The sequence below is a fragment of the Chelonia mydas genome, chromosome 21, assembly GCF_015237465.2.
Source record: "Chelonia mydas isolate rCheMyd1 chromosome 21, rCheMyd1.pri.v2, whole genome shotgun sequence".
NCBI lineage: Eukaryota > Metazoa > Chordata > Testudines > Cheloniidae > Chelonia > Chelonia mydas.
The window spans coordinates 14,812,683-14,831,340 of NC_051261.2; the positions used below are offsets into that span (position 1 = coordinate 14,812,683).

An 18,658-nucleotide genomic window follows, 5' to 3' on the forward strand; every position below is an offset into this window, starting at 1 on the left:
GCCCGCCCTGCTCCTCTCCCCGCAGAAGAGGAACCAGCAGGACAGGGGCGTCCGCCACTGCCTGGTAACCACGGCGCTCTGCATCCTGGGAGCGGGGGGGAGCGTCATGCTTTGCCCGTGTGCCCAGGGGCGTCACCCCCCACACCTGCAGGCTGGGCACTCCTCTCACCTGCCGCTGGCAGCATCCCTGGCCACCCCCCACAGCCCTCCTTGCCTCTTACAGTGCCCGGGCCAGCGCAGGGCCGTTCATGCGACTGGCGCAGATGCCAAGGAGATACCCTAACGAGCAGGGCCTTTCTTAAGCCTCACACCCCTGGGGGCTTAGTATGCTCAGATGGGGGAAGTGAGGTGCCCGGGCCCACCCACAGCCACGCAGGAGGCACTGGCAGAGCTGGTCTCCTGACTCCCAGGCCTGTGCTCGGGCCACAGAGACACTCACTCCCACTAGCTAGGATTAGGTGGGTACACTTCCTCCTCCAGGCCCGGGGCCCTGCATGGGCCAGCTCTCCCCACATCGCCCCCCCTCTCCGCTGCAGTGCTCTCTGCTGAGCAAGAGACCCCAGGGCCCATGCCCTTCTTTGCCACCCACTACAAGGAGCAGAGAGGGCAGCAAGGAGCCAATACCCAGCTGAGGGCAGAGCAGGCAGGAGACAGCGTCCAGCATTTGAGGGCTGGCTCTGCCACCTTCTCCCTCCCGGCAGCTCTGAAGGGGGAAGGGGGAGCAGGTGTCAATGCCTTGATCTCAGGCATGGAGGGGGGGTGAGGGAGCATGCTGGCATCTCGAGGACCCATCAGTGACTGCATGGTGCCCGCATGTCTGCATCACGGCCCTCAAGTCTCCCCCAGGGGTGGCTTGTGTCACCTGCTGGCCGGTTTGGAGGCTGAGAAGGAGGGATGGCAGGGGGATCTGCCATCCGCTGCTGGCAGCAGTGGGGAGGATGGTACAATGGGCATTGCCAGACTGGGTCAGACCCGAGGTCCAGCTGGCTCTGATGGTGGCCAGCACCAGCTGCTTCGGAGGGAGGCAGTAGAACCTCACAGTAGCACCTGGGGGATAATCTGCCCCCATATGGTGGCTTAATCCCCGACGCAGGAAGTTCAACACCCCTTCCAGAATGTTTGTTAACATTAACTACGATAGCTCTGGATAGTCTTGTTATCCATATACATCTCCAGTCCTTTTTGGAATCTTGCTCCATTCTTGGCCTCAGTGACTTCCTGTGGCAGTGAGTTCCACAGGCTGGCCTACATTGTGTGAAAAAAGGATTTCCTTTCCCCACCTTTCAGTTTCAACGCACATTGTCCCCGTGCTCGTGTGTTGTGGAACAGACAGTTAAAAGTTCAAATCTGGGGGGGGGGGGAAGGTTCCCCTTTCTGGGTTTTTGGTCACACACCGGCTTCCTTTCCCGCACTTTGTAACTTTTCAAAACATCTCCAGCTTCAGAATCTTTACCACATGGACAAGAGAAAAATGAAACTCTGTGACTTTGTGAGTCTGTGACTTTTCCAAACATCCTCCACTGTTACAAAGTGGCAGCGTGCAGTACGGGGAAAGCATTAGACACCACTCGTTCTATCGTGGTCAAAAATGTTTGTTTTCAGGCAATCCGGAGTGACTGCACTGTTGTCACCGAGAGCAGACTCTGTCCCTATGCACGGATATCTTTGCATTATTTAACACCAAGAGATCTCCCTGATAACCCCCATTTGGAAAACTAAATTGCTCCCTGTCATGGAGTCCATGGGCGATGCTCTGGAATTGCTCCCCATGAAGCCAGTCAGGACTCTGGGGCAGTCGCCTTTCTGTGAGCAGCCTGTCTGCAGGACACACAGCTCACCGAGCTTCCACCTTCCTGGGTCTGACCTCGGAGCATTCAGCATCCTCTGCCCCTCCGTGCGCTTCCTCCAGCGAGTCCGCTCAGGCAGGGTCCTGGGGAAGCCAGAGGGTCCTGCACCCCAACTCCACTGCCAGACATGACTCTCAGCCAGCCGGGGAAACAGAGGTTTATTAAACGACAGGAACATGGTCTAAACAGAGCTTGTAGATGCAGAGAACCGGACCCCTCAGCTGGGTCCATTTTGGGGGGCAGTGAGCCAGACAACCACGTCTGCCCTTCACTCCATGTCACAGCCAGCCCCAAACTGAAACTCCCTCCAGCCCCTCCTCCCCTGGGCTTTGTCCCTGTCCCGGGCCAGGAGGTCACCTGATTCCTTTGTTCTCCAACCCTTTAGCTCTCACCTCGCAGGGGGGAAGGGCCCAGGCCATCAGATGCCAGGAAACAGGGTGTCGGCCATTCTCTGTGTCCAGACCCCTGCACACACCTGCCCTCTAGGGCTCTGCAATGATCATACACCCTTACCCCACCACCTAGATACTTAAGAACTGCACAGGGGAAACTGAGGCACCCCCACACTATTCTGAGGAAACATTAAGAACAGTCCCACTTCGTCACACTCCCTTTCCTAGTCCTGGGATTCCAGCTTCAGGTTCAGGATTAGGAGGAGTGGGACAAGTGTCTTCTTACTCTGAAGGGAAAGGAGAGAACTTTCCCTGGGGGCCTGACCCTGCAGTCTTTATTGTCTGACAGGAGGCCTGATTGTCAGACAGGAGGAGCGTTGGGGTGGGACAGGAGAGGACACTACTGCCAGGGGACACTGGGGAGGCTAATGCACATGTCTCAAAACATAGAATATCAGGGTTGGAAGGGACCTCAGGAGGTCATCTAGTCCAACCCCCTGCTCAAAGCAGGACCAATCCCCAACTAAATCATCCCACCCAAGGCTTTGTCAAGCCTGACCTTAAAAACCTCAAAGGAAGGAGATTCCACCACCTCCCTAGGGAACTCATTCCAGTGTTTCACCACCCTCCTAGTGAAAAAGTTTTTCCTAATATCCAACCTAAACCTCCCCCACTGCAACTTGAGACCATTACTCCTCGTTCTGGCATCTGCTACCACTGAGAACAGTCTAGATCCATCCTCTTTGGAACCCCCTTTCAGGTAGTTGAAAGCAGCTATCAAATCCCCCCTCATTCTTCTCTTCCGTAGACTAAACGATCCCAGTTCCCTCAGCCTCTCCTCATAAGTCATGTGTTCCAGTCCCCTAATCATTTTTGTTGCCCTCCGCTGGATTCTTTCCAATTTTGCCACATCCTTCTTGTAGTGTGGGGCCCAAAACTGGACACAGTACTCCAGATGAGGCCTCACCAATGCCGAATAGAGGGGAACAATCACGTTCCCTCAATCTGCTGGCAATGCCCCTACTTCTACAGCCCAAAATGCTATTGGCCTTCTTGGCAACAAGGGCACACTGTTGACTCATATCCAGCTTCTCGTCCACTGTCACCCCTAGGTCCTTCTCTGCAGAACTGCTGCCGAGCCATTCGGTCCCTAGTCTGTAGCGGTGCATGGGATTCTTCCGTCCTAAGTGCAGGACTCTGCACTTGTCCTTGTCGAACCTCATCAGATTTCTTTTGGCCCAATCCTCTAATTTGTCTAGGGCCCTCTGTATCCTATCCCTACCCTCCAGCGTATCTACCTCTCCTCCCAGTTTAGTGTCATCTGCAAACTTGCTGAGGGTGCAATCCACGCCATCCTCCAGATCATTAATGAAGATATTGAACAAAACCGGCCCCAGGACCGACCCTTGGGGCACTCTGCTTGATCCCGGCTGCCAACTAGACATGGAGCCATTGATCACGACCCGTTGAGCCCGACGATCTAGCCAGCTTTCTATCCACCTTATAGTCCATTCATCCAGCCCATACTTCCTTAACTTGCTAAAGATGTTCCCACATCTCTGGGAACATGCAGGGCAGCCCCAGACTACACAGGGCTGGCCAGTCTGTGACGCGTCGTTTCCCCTGCCCAGGCTTCTGCCTTAATGATGAAGGCGGCTCACCAAGTGTCGCGGACCCAAAGCAGGGAGAGGCAGGTACCCGGGTGCAGTTCAGCAGGGGCCAGGGAGCATGGGCTGTGGCCTCGTCTAGACAAGTGCAGCCAGATCTGTGTGGCCACCAGCCAAGGCTTGTTTGCACAGCTGGGGCCAGATTAATAGAGCTGGTCTCAGAGGGTGGAGGCTGCAGGGTTGCTGGCTGCTGCTACCTGAGATGAGGGGGGAAAGGCAACAAGGTGGAGGGAGGCGGGATGGCTCTGAAGATCCTGAGTGGGAGCTGGAGCTGCTCATGGCTCGGGCTTTGGGTCAGGTGCGTCCCCAGGTGGACAGAGACCAGGGATCCCAAGGGGTTTCTTGCTGCTCAGTGCTTGGAGCTCTCAGCCCCAGCAGAGTGGGCCGAGCCGGCCGGTGCATGGGCCACCTGACTCATTCCAATAGCTCCTCCAGCACTCACCTCTGAATGGCTCGAGACCAGCACAAAACCGGAGGGAGAGGGACCCCTGGTTAGCAAAGGGTCTCGGGGCATTTGGGGGGCGGGGCTGGAGAGCCGAGTGACCTGCATGTGGGAGCCCACAGCTGAAGTGTCCCCCGCCGGGCGCCCAGGAAATGAAGCTATCCAAATGAGTGGCCAATTGTGACAATCCTGGCTCCAGTTCATTGTCATCTAAAGCCCAGGGCGTGGACTTGGGAGCTGGACTCTCTCCCAGTTAAGATCCAGCGGGATCAGTCAGACCCTAGGAGGATGGCCTAGTAGCTGGAGTGCTAGTTCGGGAACTGGGCAGCCCTTGTTTAAATCCCTGCTCTGCTACAGACTGCCTTGGTAACATCGGGCAAATCACTTAGCCTATCTGTGCCTCAGTTTCCCCATCTGTAAAATGGGGATAATGGCACTGGCTGGAGGATAAAGATTGTGAGGTGTTTGGCCAGTACACCAATGGAGGCCAGAGAAGTACCACAGACAGATCCAGTCAGTCCCTGGGACTGATAATAATAACCCTTCTCTAATAACCCTTCTCTAATAATAACACTGGTGAAATCCAAAGCCCTGTTGTTATTTCTCACCTGGGAGCTGGCATAGGACACGGGTTCCCCGGGGGGTTTGCTCTGTACTTGAGCTGGCTGGAAAGTCCTAAACAAAAAAAAAATCACATTTTGGGAAAGAAAAGAACAAGGCCAAACATGGCCGCAAAGTGTTTCCAAACACGCTTCCTCTTTCCCAGCCCTCTGGGGCGGAGGGCTTGTCCCAGTACGGCCTGAGCTGCTATCGCAGCCGGCAGCCGAACCCCAGGCTCTGTCCCAGAAGAATCCGTCAGGCCCAAGGGAGCAAAGGGAGCAAGGCTTGGCTCAGATGATTCCCAAACACCTTGGCACCACCGCTCTCCCCAGGGACTGGGGTGCAAAGGGGAGTGTGTGTGTCGGGTGGGAGGGGGATCTCGCCTCCCCCTGCCCACCAAGAGAGCAGCCCTGCTCCTAGGCAGTGTTTGGCTGGGATTGGCCAGCAGCTTCCTTGGCCCTGGCACTCAGAGTCACTGCCCAGGAAGAAGCGTTCATGCCACCCACTTGCTGGGCAGCATGGCTGATGGCCCCTCAGTGAGGCCGCTGGGCAGGTGCCCGTCTGCCAGGCTCAGGAGGCCACAGGACAGCAGGATAACTGGGAGAAGGGCCTTTGATAGCATCCTACCTGTGTCCTCCCCAGGCAAATCCTCTCCCCTCGCTGCCCCCCGGGAGCTGCCAACCCACGTTCCCCCAGTGGTGTTCCCTGTAGCTGTTCCACCAACCGTCCCATCCCATCCCCCGGGGAACCTGCTTATCGCCTCTGTCCAGCCCCAAACCGCGCCCCCCCCGCCCCCGCACTGGGGCCAGCACAGCCCAGGGCACAAGGAAGCCCTGGAGAGATGCCTCCCCCACCTGCCCAGGGGGATGGAGCAGGGCTCTTGGGAAGGGCGTGAGGCCATCTCGCGGTGTCTGTGTGATCGTCCCAGTTCTCTCAGAGCTGGGCCATCCCTTGTGGGGCCCACATGGCACTGTGGGGATCTACCCTGGGCCCCTAAGTCAGGATCGGAGTGCTCCTCCTCTCCACTCTCATTCTCTGCAGCGACTGAGCAGTGGTAGCAGGGGATGGAACGGAAAAGGCTAAGGACCAGCTGGTGACTGCGCCAGGGCTGCCCCCTGCAACAGTCAGGGCCGTCCCAGACGACATTGGAGGCACGGGTAGGGTCCTGGCCACGATGACCAGAGAGGAGCGACCCTCAAAGGATCAGGTTAGAGCTGGGACTAGGGCTGTAAGGTACAAACAACCAAGACACCCAAGATGCTCCTGAGCCCAGAACACAGGCCAGCCAGCAGCGTGCGCTGAGCGCCCGGACAAAGGGAAGATCCTGGGAAATACTGGAGAGGGGCAGCTCTTGTGGGGAAACGTGTTTCAGACAAAAAATTGAGTGAAATTGAACGTTTTTAAAACAAGGGAGGGGCTAATCCCTCCCCCCACAAACTGACACGGTTTGAAGTCGAAGGCGTTTCTGTTTCTCCAGTGGCTCTGGCTGAAATTGGCTTCCACACTTCTGGTGCCTCCTCTGCAGCATCTGGCCTACACCTTGTTAGAGGTCTTGGTTCTGACCTGTGTCGTGGTAGCACCTGCGGCCCCCAGGCATGGACCTGGGCCCCGTTGCGCCAGGCGCTGTACAAACACAAAAGTGCATTGGGCAGCTGCTGAGGGGGAGTGGCAGAGAGCCTGTGAGCGCAGCCTCTCTCCCTGGATTTCAACACTCCCTCTTCTGGCTGGTGGGATCCACGGAAAAGTGAACGGAGCTTTCTTGCACCTCCAAAGAGACCCAGTGGTGGTGGGGCATGAGCTGGGGGGCATGTGGGCTAAGCTTCTTGGTGCAGTGACAGTGTCCCCTGGGCGAGTTACGCTTTGCCACATCTCCAACACCTGGGAATGGCCAGTAACACATTCTCAGTGCTGCTATCGGCTCATGACACCCAGAGGAAGACACGCTCCCTGTCGCGCCCGTACAGCTCAGACCAACAGACCTTGGCGGGCCGGATTCCACCGCGGATCGGCTGAGATCCCTTAGTCGCTCTGGATCTTTTCCTTTGCTTTTTACTGATTGCCGCAATCCACGGGCCCCTGCATTTACCTGGGAAAGGGCATCTCTTTGGTGGGCATCGCCTGAACAGATCATTAGCCAGACGATGTGTAGGACAGTAGTTCTTCACTTCCTTGGACACGGGCCTGGTGCTGATTCTGTGCTTCATGGACCGGAAAAGCGATCAGCCCATGGCTGCCTCGGAGACAAACTTTGCTCTCACATTGTTACTGCAGAGTCCAGCATGAAAAATGCCAGTGCACTGCACCCCCCAGTCAGGGGCAGAAACCCCCTCTTGTGGCATATGAAGCTACTACAGCTTCTAGCTCTTGTCATTCCCATCTGCTGACAAAGCATCCTCAAAACAAAACGTCAAATAAAATCGACAGCTTAGAGGGATCCCAGGCAAACCTGAACCCATGCAGAGGAAATCGTAGCAACACCTCAGATCGTCTGTGGGGACTGCATAGAGCTGGACCAGCTCTTCAGATGAAGATCTGGGATAGATTAAATTAAATGGATCCTCCAGGGGTCCTGTGGGAAAAATCCTAGGTGAACTTATGGCACCTTAGAGACTAACAAATTTATGTGAGCATAAGCTTTCGTGAGCTACAGCTCACTTCATCGGATGCATTCAGTGGAAAATACAGTGGGGAGATTTATATACATAGAGAACATGAAACAATGGGTGTTACCATACACGCTGTAACGAGAGTGATCACTTAAGGTGAGCTATTACCAGCAGGAGAGTGGGGGGGGGGGCGGGGGGGAAGGGGGGCACCCTTTTGTAGTGATAATCAAGGTGGGCCATTTCCAGCAGTTGACAAGAACGTCTGAGGAACAGTGGGGTGGGCGGGGAGATAAACATGGGGAAATAGTTTTACTTTGTGTAATGACCCATCCACTCCCAGACTTTATTCAAGCCTAAGTTAATTGTATCCAGTTTGAAAATTAATTCCAATTCAGCAGTCTCTCGTTGGAGTCTGTTTTTGAAGTTTTTTTGTTGAAGAATTGCCACTGTTAGGTCTGTAATCGAGTGACCAGAGAGATTGAAGTGTTCTCCAACCCAACAAAGCCCGTTGCCAACTGTGTCCACATATCTATTCAGGGGACACCATCATAGGGCCTAATCACATCAGCCACACTACCAGAGGCTCGTTCACCTGCACATCTACCAATGTAATATACGCCATCATGTGCCAGCAATGCCCCTCTGCCATGTACATTGGCCAAACTGGACAGTCTCTATGTAAAAGAATAAATGGACACAAATCAGACGTCAAGAATTATAACATTCAAAAACCAGTCGGAGAACACTTCAATTTCCCTGGTCACTCGATTACAGACCTAAAAGTGGCAATTCTTCTTCAACAAAAAAACTTCAAAAACAGACTCCGAGAGACTGCTGAATTGGAATTAATTTGCAAACTGGATACAATTAACTCAGGCTTGAATAAAGTCTGGGAGTGGATGGGTCATTACACAAAGTAAAACTATTTCCCCATGTTTATCCCCACCCCCCACCGTTCCTCAGACGTTCTTGTCAACTGCTGGAAATGGCCCACCTTGATTATGACTACAAAAGGTTCCCCCCCTCCGCCCCCCCTCCCCGGTAATAGCTCACCTTAAGTGATCACTCTGGTTACAGTGTGTATGGTAACACCCATTGTTTCATGTTCTCTGCGTATATAAAATCTCCCCACTGTATTTTCCACTGAATGCATCCGATGAAGTGAGCTGTAGCTCACGAAAGCTTATGCTCGAATAAATTGGTTAGTCTCTAAGGTGCCACAAGTCCTCCTGTTCTTTTCGCGAATACAGACTAACACAGCTGCTCCTCTGAAACCTATGTGACCTTGTAATTAACGATTGTAAAGGATATGTATATGGGAGCTGAATTAAAGCTGCATGGGTTACACTAATGATGCCATTTCCTACCTTCTCAATGCCTGACTTTGCAACCTTAATAGTGTTCTTTTAACCCCATTATTTACAATGACAGGTTTCAGAGTAGCAGCCGTGTTAGTCTGTATTCGCAAAAAGAAAAGGAGGACTTGTGGCACCTTAGAGACTAACCAATTTATTTGAGCATGAGCTTTCGTGAGCTACAGCTCACTTCATTGGATGCATGAAGTGAGCTGTAGCTCACGAAAGCTTATGCTCAAATAAATTGGTTAGTCTCTAAGGTGCCACAAGTACTCATTATTTACAATGTAATTGTGCATCAGGGAAAAGTCTTCCGGCCAAACCACAAGGAGAGCAAGGTCTGTGCCACGGCAGAAACAGCCTCCCAGCATGGGCCTGCCAGTGCCAGCCCTGAGACGGAAATGGGCAGGGCTGGGAACTGGACCCAAGGTGTGACACCCCATGGACCCCATTCTCCTAGCCCCGCCCTGGCCCAGACACCGGACACACTCTGCTCTCAATAGAGTGGCCTAGGGCACACCGGAACGCCTCTCCCTGCCAGCCGGGGGGTAGAAACTCAAAGGAGACCGAGACAGCCAGTTAGCAACCCAGCTCCCAAGATGGCAGAGATCACCTGTGGGCAGAGCTATCCACTGCCGCCTCCAAAACACACTCCCCATCCCTACCCAGCTCTGGTGGCTGCGAGGTCTGTTCCGCAAGTGCTGACCCACATCGTCCAGCAGGGGCCAGTAGTGATCTCTCTCACACCCCACTCCCCGTGCGTCTCTGTCTCAGATAATGGGATTCCCAGCCCACGAGCCCAGGACAAACGGCCCTTGCAGATGTCTAGCCCCAGGCGCTGCTATTGGATGGAAGTGATCAGATGTCCCTTAGGGTATGTCTACACTGCAATGTACGCCCAGGGTTCAAACTCAGGCTCAAACCTAATCCCCTTTCTGTCTCCACCCAAACTGTACTAACCCAGGCTTCAGATCCAGAACCCCATGGGGCTGGAGGGTTTGACCCTGAGTCAAGCCAGGACCCAGGGTTCAAGCCCTATTGCTTTGCAGTGTAGACACAGCCCCCACTGGACTCACGCTCTGGGAGTCAGACAAAAGTATCCCACAATCTCATGGGCCCACTTTCTTTGTCCTGGACAGTTAAGTTTGGTGGACAGTCGAGTTTTCCCACCATGAACAAAAGGCTCGAGCAGCCACCGTTTGGGAGGGTGCTAGGAAGTCTGGGATAGGGGTGGTTGGACTCGGGCCCACTTCCAGTGTAGACGCTGGAGCTCCAGATGAGGAGCCAGCGTTCAAAAATTCTTAACCTGGGGTTACAAATAAGTGCAGATGCTCAAGCCCAAGTTAACAACCCCAGGGTCTGCCAGCTCGAGGTCACTAGCCCTGGGCTTACACTGCAGTCTAGACATATCCTTCGAAACAGCAGCCATGGCTTCAGCTTGGATCTATTCCCCTCTCACTCGCCCTGGTGCAAATCAGGAGGAACCCCACGGCAGTCAATGGAGTGACACTGGTGTAAGTGAGAGGAGAACCAGGCCCTGTGCCTCCTCCATGCCCAGGGCCAGCAGTGCTGGGTGACACCGTGCAGAACCAGCCATGGCTGAGGCTGTCCCGCTCTGGGCTGAGCACGGTCCCAGGGCAGGGTGAGTGCTTGGCCCCATGAGTCCAGCCCAGCCGGGCAGGAGGCCGGACAGAGCGCACAGGGCCCTGCTTTGCTGCACACATGACACCACCTGCAGAAGCCCTTCCCCTCACCCGCTTCCTACGCTCCCCCAGCTCCCCAGTGGGTTGCAGCCGCAGGCAGGATGTGCTGGGTGGGGAGGACCTTTCCCCTGTGGGCTGCAGGTTGGGACAGCTGAGTCACTGTGGTGACTGATGGCAACACAGGGGCTTGCGCGGGGGCCAGGCAGGTCTCAGGGCTTGCGCGCTGGTGGGATCTCCCTGCAAGCTGGCTACGCTCTAAGCCGTTGTGCCGTGACCCTCCTGGACACCCGCAGGCTGGGAGATCTCCACGGGACAAACTCGACACAGCCTTGCACTCAAACGCTCTGCACGGTCCCCAGGGGAAGGGGGCAGCCGGAGGCACAGGTGCAGAGCAGCCGTAGCCCGCAGAGCTGTTCACAGCCATTGCGATCGGGCTGATGCAGAGAGCGCCCCAGCGGGTGCTGGACGCCCGGGGCCCTGCCCATGGAGCCGTCGGTAACGTCAGGACTCAGCGTTCTGCATCCTCTAACCGCCAGAGGGATGCCCCGGCTGTGTTGTGACTGTCACAGGCACATGGGGCAGGGGCTGTGATGGATGTGTGCCCCACCCTGGTAAATGAAGGGTTAGCCCAATCGGCCCACCAGCTTACACCTGGGAGCAGGGTCAGGCCCAGCAGAGAAAGCTACGCATGGAAGCTTGGAAGCTACGTGTGGCCTGGAGGAAGTGTTTCTGGAGCTGGCAGGGAAGACGTGAGCTGAGGAGTCAGACCTCTGGAGTGTGAAGGGGAAAGGTAGGAGCTGCTCAGGGAAGCAGCGAGGGATTGCAAGGTGCAGTCCTTTGCAGGCAGCCTAAGGTAGGGTCCCTGGGCTGCAATCCCGAGGTGGCCTACAAGAAAAGTCTATGGGCTAGTTGACACAAACAAGTCCTTTGCTGCAAGCCAGGTTGTGAATCTGCCCTGCACTAGCCTGGCCCCCGTGACACCGCTGATGCGCATTACCGGTTTGGGAACGTGCTTTCCTCTACTCCTGTTTTTAAGAGGATTAGATCCAAGAATATTAACTCATTGTTAATGAGCATCAGCTGGGTCCACACCTGCGACAGGTGAGTTCGGGGCAGATTCACGCCCCAGCTTTGCCACAAGTGGAGTGTTTGTATGGACAAGCCCTAAGGAGAAGTTATTTTTGGTGCCTCACTATGAAGGTCACATGAAAGGAAGGGGGACTGGATCCTGCAAAGCAGGGATGCTGAAAAGGAAGTAAGGGTCTCACTGGAAACCAACCCTTCTCATTGCTGTGTCTGTAGCCTAGCTCCTCGATCACGTGTAGGAGAGGTGGGGGCCTTTTCTGGACCATCCTGCCCCAGATGGTGAGAGCATAGCATAAAGTTGTCACGGAGTCCCCGGGCGATGCTCTGGAACTGCTCCCCATGAAGCCAGTCAGGACTCTGGGGAAGTCTCCTTTCTGTGAGCGGCCTGTCTTCAGGACACACAGCTCACCGGCTTCCACCTTCCTGGGTCTGACCTCGGAGCATTCAGCATCCTCTGCCCCTCCCTGCGCTTCCCCCAGCGAGTCCGCTCAGGCAGGGTCCTGGGGAAGCCAGAGGGTCCTGCCCCCCAACTCCGCAGTCAGACGTGACTCTCAGCCAGCCAGTAACACAGAAGGTTTATTAGATGACAGGAACATGGTCTAACACAGAGCTTGTAGGTGCAAAGAACCGGACCCCTCAGCTGGGTCCATTTTGGGGGGCAGTGAGCCAGACAACCACGTCTGCCCTTCACTCCATGTCTCAGCCAGCCCCAAACTGAAACTCCCTCCAGCCCCTCCTCCTCTGGGTTTTGTTCTTTTCCCAGGCCAGGAGGTCACCGGATTCCTTTGTTCTCCAACCCTTTAGCTCTTACCTCGCAGGGGGGAAGGGCCCAGGCCATCAGATGCCAGGAAACAGGGTGTCGGCCATTCTCTGTGTCCAGACCCCTGCACACACCTGCCCTCTAGGGCTCTGCAATGATCATACACCCTTACCCCACCACCTAGATACTTAAGAACTGCCTAGGGGAAACTGAGGCACCCCCACACTATTCAGAGGAAACATTAAGAACAGTCCCACTTTGTCACACACCCGCTCCATCTTCTTGATCAGCCATAAACAAACCTCGCCACGCTCAAAGGCTGCTCCTTCCTGGGCCGTCTGTAACTTCTACGTGCCGCCTGGCTGTACCCAGAGCACATTTTCAGGGCCTTGCAAAAGCCTCTTTTTAAAACACTTGCATGCTATCAGGCGGATACCCCCCTACTGCCACCACATCACAGCCCTGGTTCAGCTTCCTCCAGCTGGACGCTCTCCAGGTTGCTATGTTGGGGGTCCCCCCACGCTGGACCTATGTGCTCCAAAGTGTCCCTTGGTGTGCGTAGGCTCCAGCACTGTCATTCTTTGGCCTCCCTGGCACGTTTCCTGGGCCTGACTGTCTTTTACCCTTTCACAGAAGTGAAACCTCATGGTCCAGCCGGCCTGGTCCCCTGTGACCAGTGCTGACCACCCCGCCCCAGGTACCCCAGTAGCTTCCACACCCCCTTTCCACGAGTGCCAGCCTTGGGGGTGCACTGACCTATTCCCTCTCCAGGGGCGTGTGATCATTGAAGCACATAACACACAGGCTTTGGCCTTGTCCACACTTGGAACACTACAGCTGCAGTGCTGACGGGAGGGGTTTTCCCACCAGCATCGGCAGGCCCTATTCTGCTGACCTAGCACTGTCTATCCCAGGGTTAGTTAAGCCGGCCTACGTCACCAGGAGTGTTAATGTTTCACACCCCTGAGCAATGTAACTGGGTCAACCTAACTTATTAGTGTAGACCAGGCCTTTGTAAGAGTTTCTAACAGAATTAATCTTGTCTTTAAATACACTGCTCCAGACAAAACAACAGAACTCCCACCTGTACATGGCACATGCTCTCTCATCCATCGCCAGTTTCCTTCTTGATCCAGAGAAGCCAACCATGGGAGGCGTGTGAACCGCCAACTCGGGGAGGCTACCTCCCAGCCCTACCCCTTCTGCCCAAGGCCACGCCCTTCCACCCAGCCCAGTCTCCCCCCCCCCCCCCCCGCATCACGGCCCCCATGCCATGCTAGCCCCCCCAGTCCCAGACACCCAGGAGGGTGGGCGGCGCAGCCCCAGACGGGGCCGGCACTGAGGGACAGGAGCCACACGCAGAGTGGAAAGCAGGAGGGTGGGGGGCTTGGGGGCAGAGCATGGGCAGGGCAATGCCTGGTTATTTGGGCAGGCACAGCCTCCCCCAGCCTATGGTACCCACTGCCCATGGAAGCCACATGCAGGAGAAGTGGAGGGGTGTATCCTGGACCCAAGAGGTCTCTGACCAAATTCAAGAGTGGTGAGGAAACTGAGGCGGGGAATGGCGTGCAGGTGTTCTATTTTGTTTAGATCAGCTATCCTCACAACACCCCTATGAGGTAGGGAAAAATTATCATCCCCATCTTTACAGATGGGGAAACTGAGGCACGGAGCGGCTAAGTGACTTTCCCCAGGTCACACAGGAAGTGAACTTGGGTTCTGAGTCTTAGCCTAGTGCCCTAACCATGCCACCATCCTTCCTCTCACTTTCTTTTTCCAGTGCTCCAAACCCCCCTCCGTACAGATCAGTGTCTTCTGACTCAGGCACCCTTCTTAGCATACCCATGGTTTGGCCGGAGCCCAGTCGATGAGGTTAACAACTTCTTTTGGTTGTTCTGTAGCTTCTTCCAGACAGGATGGCTGATACACAGCAAGGATCCTGTCAGCTCGTGGTTGACTCACTAGCTGCTGATGTATTTAATGATGCAGCAATTTCATAAAATCAGCCAGAATTCATACATTGTACATAGACAGATTCCCCAAATTACAAGGGGCGCGCTCTGCTTTTTCATGAAAAATTTCTAAAGCTCTCACTAACCCAAATGGGAAAACCTCTTATGCAATGGGATTCTTATTGTCTGGCCAGCCCTACTTGCGAAGTTCAAACCACTTAGTTTATCCAAGAAAAGATTTAGAGGACAGTTGATCATGGTACAGAAGCCCCTACATGATGCAAAGGTTTCTGATTGTAGAGGTCTCGTCAAACTAGCAGAGAAAGGCAGAGCAAGAGCTAATGGCTGGAAATAGAAGCTAGACAAATTCAAACAGGAAATAAGGTGCGAGTTATAATGAGCATAATTGACCAGCTGACGTAGGGCCATTGTAAATTCACTGTTAGTTTTGTGTTTGTACAATGTCTAGCACAAGCGGGCCCTGGTCCTGGACCGGGGCATCTCGGTACCATGGGAAGACGAAAAATTAACAACCGACAAGACTGGATCTCGCCAATAGCTCTGCCTCACCCAGAAGTCCTGGATTGAATACAGGAGTCCCTGGGTGAGATTCTGTGGCCTCTGCTACGTCACTCCAGGATCCTAGTCGGCTCTTCTTGCCCGAACATAGTAAGTGTTCACTCTCTGTGTGGATCAGAGTGGGGGGGGGGGGCACGAGACATTCAGCCATCATGTTACACCTGTTAATGGTTGATCTTTTCCCATGGGATTGAGCAATACAGATCGGACCAGACTGTGCCCCATGGAACGAGGCCGATTCGGTGACTGTTCTGCCCACTTTTCTCTGTTTTCCCCAACAGGCCCATCTCTGCACAGGGAGACAGAACAAACAGGGAGATTTTTTAAAAAGCCCACCTCCTCAGCCAATCCCCTCCTTCTTATTGCAAACTAGGGGAGGCCTTGTGTGTTTCGATAAGGACTCACGGGTGATCCCAGGCCAGATAAGCAGCCAGAACGCCCATGGCGCTTCACACTAGGACTGCAGTGCGTGGGTGCAGGATCTGTTGCAGCAGAAATGGAAGTGAATGGTTTCTCACCACTTCCTTTCCCTCTCTGTCTCTTTCTCTCTCTCTCATCCCCCTTGTCAATTTCACATCCTGTTATTGATCACCACCCCCGCCGCACCAGCCGGAGAGGTCACTGTGTTTAAATCTACAACAAAGTAACTTGAGGCATTTCTGCAAAGAGACCACCCTGGGGCTGTAGGAAACAGCTCCGACTTTGTGAAATGCTCCCCCAGACATGAGCCCGAGGCACCGCTTCCAAACCCCTCGGGCCAGATTTGCCAGGGCCCAGCTCCCAGAGCTGGAGGCAGGTTTCCCAAAGAGCGAAGCCCCAAGGCGCTGAGCTGCTTTGAGCACCTGGCCACTTGTCCAAATGGGAACTGGCCTCTTCTGAACATTCTGGCCTGTGCTCTTCGCAATCGGGGCTGTAATGAGGTTCGTTCAGCTCCAGCCGCTTCCTTGCACTTCTTCCATTTCACTGTGTTTCTTGAATGGTTACATGCACCAGCCAATGCCCCCAGGAGGAAAACAAAGTTTCTGTTAGCGTCTGGCTGACCTGCGCTGCGTCATTGCTCTGATCTCCCCGTGACATCGGCCCTGAACTCTCCCTTTGTGCAGAGCTACCTTTCCCTCCTCCCAACTCACCTTCACCTGTCTCCGCTGGGGGTAGCAGTTGTGCTGGGCTGGCTGACGGAGGGGGTGATGTACAGCAGCTCCTCGGAGAGCCCTCCTGCCTCAAGAGCAAGAGACTGTTTGCTAATTCAAACATGCTCACGTTAAAAGTGAGGGCAAAAGTGCTTCTAAGGATTGCCGAGCAGAGACAACAGCAAATTATCTGGACAGTCACTGGGGTTCTGGAGCAAATTCATGCCCGAGGAATAGGCTGGTAGAGTCATTCTCTGGCCAGAAGGTTCATCCAAACAGCACAGTTTAAGCGAGTTTCACAGATCACAGTTGTGCTCGGAAGTTGCTGGCAGGTGCTGTGGGAGGCTTTTGGGGCATATGACTCACCTGCAGTGTGACTGAATCCTGGTGACACCATGGTGGCACTTGGAAGCCAAGGGGGAACTTGCACCTACCTGGAGAAAGCGGTAGGATCAAGGTCTGGGGTTTAAATATCCCTTGGGCGAAATCCCAGGAAGCCTCTAGATTGGCTGCTTCTGACCCAGCATCAGTGGGACCGGCAGAGCCTCCCGGGCAGCCACTCACCAGAGCATCACCAGAGCATGGCGGGGGGAGGAGAACACAGATTCCTGCAGTGCTGTGTGGCTCCTTTTCTGCGATTATCTACAAAACCAGATGCCCACCCAGCTAATTCTGAAACATCCATCCCGAAGCTCAGTGGATTTGCTTTAGAGTGGTAGCAAAGGCCGGGGCGGGGGCGGGGTTTGAAGTGTTCGGCGAGGGGGGTCCAAAGTTCAGCCCTTCCCCGACCATATTTAGGTAGCTAAGTAAAAGCAGCTTTTCCACGCTGGTGCTGAGCACCCAGAGGAAGCAGGAAGCCCCACTTATTTCAGGGCCTCATCTCCCTAGCTCAGGTCCTTCTCTGGCTCCTGTTACTGCAGTAGCCGTGCGTCTCACACCCCCGTGAGCTAGGCTGGGGCTATTATCCCCATTTTACAGCTGGAGAACTGAGGCCCAGAGGCTAAGTGACTTAAATCATACAGGGAATCTGGGGCACGGCAGGGACCTGCAGCTGGGTGAGTGACGTCACAGACGCTTGCCTAACCCCTGGGCCATCCTTGCGCTGCTCACGGAAAGCAGCAGCATAAAGAACATAAAGCAGGGGCCGGGGGAGGACGTTGCAGGACTGGGCTCAGGATCGTGCCCGGCAGAGTTGGGGGGCCCATCTAGACCAGCTGTTCCATGACAAGGGCCCGTAAGGGGTGAGAGTGCCCTGAACGTGACGCTGGCGGCGATGTCGTTCCGGTGAAGGGAAATGATGGTTCTTTAGCATGGCTGGAGGATGCAGTGGGTGGAAGCGATACTGCAGAAGAGGAACCTCGAAATGCAAATGAGGAACCAGCGCTGAAGCACCCAACGCCCCTGCAGCCAGACACCTTAGGCCGTGACCTCAAAGCAGACTAGGCTAAACCCGTGCACAGCTACAGAGGCTGGGGTTTCCAAATGAGCCAAAGGGAAGCAGCCATCCAGTGTCCACGGAAGTGAACAACTCCCCTTGGAAATCCAGCCGGGACAGCTGTGACTCTAGGGGTCCAGCTCCTTTAAGGACTGCGGAGTCCTGGACTCCGCAGGCTGGAGAGACAAGCAGCCGCTTCGTGTCCAGTGCCATGGAGCCGGCCAGGGGGACACATGCCCTGCTCTCCCGCCTGAGACGTGGATTCTGATTCTCCTTGTTTTGTTGTTCATGCCGTCGCATGCATCCAGAACTAATCCAGAAATTGCCCCCGATGCGCCAGGCCTAGCTACGCACGCGCGGCCGCACCGGCTGGGCTGTCGGCTTCGAACACATAGAACCCGATGAGCACCACTGGAGGACTCGCAAACGATTTAAAGAGCTGTTACCCAATTCCAGTATGCTCCAGTTCCCTGTTTAACCCCTTCCGACTGCTCTCTGTGAATAGGAAAAGCCCCCGGGAGGGGTTCAGCATTTGCACTGACAGAGCTGGGAGCATGGTGCGGCCTGCGGCTAGGAAGCATGACAGGGAGAATGGAGGTGGTCTAAGTAGCACTCGGCGCAGGCCTGTTTGCGCTGAGCTTTGTACGCTGGGCAGGTCAAACGTGCATCAGCGGGAGGGTCGTGCCAGGCGGGCGGGCTGCACCTCGAGGGAATGGATTTCTGAAGCCTACGGACGAGCTCTCCTTGAGGGCTCCCCTCCCGTTTCTCTCCGGGAGTGCCTGACCTCCCCAGGACCCTTACTTGACCTCGTCACCCCAAAAAGATATTCCCTGACCTTGTTTGAGCCCGGGGCACCTCCATGGCCCGGCTGTGCATGGCCCAGCACTGCTTTCCCAGTGGCCCGGGCAGTGCACAGGTTCACCGCACTACCCCAGTTCTCTGACTCTTGTCTCTTTTGTGTCTCCGTGTGCAGGCTGGGGTGAAGGACTACACCCAGTTCCCGCAGGATTCCCCCCCTCCCCCCGCTGCGGGGGCATGGGGAGCAGCAGCCTTCCCACCTCAGCGGTGCAGGGGAGCGGGCGTGCCCAGGAGGGTGTGCACATA

The 18,658-nt window shown here is 55.1% G+C and overlaps 1 long non-coding RNA gene across 1 annotated transcript; it reads right to left on the bottom strand.

Annotated features, from left to right (window-relative positions):
- Positions 1–13,933: 13,933 nt before the first annotated feature.
- On the bottom strand, positions 13,934–16,998 carry LOC119564430. Its single transcript, XR_005223292.2, has 3 exons — positions 16,554–16,998; positions 15,832–15,960; positions 13,934–15,278 (listed from the first exon to the last, which is right to left on the bottom strand). It is a non-coding gene; the product is annotated as an uncharacterized LOC119564430 (long non-coding RNA).
- Between the last annotated feature and the right edge of the window lie 1,660 nt (positions 16,999–18,658).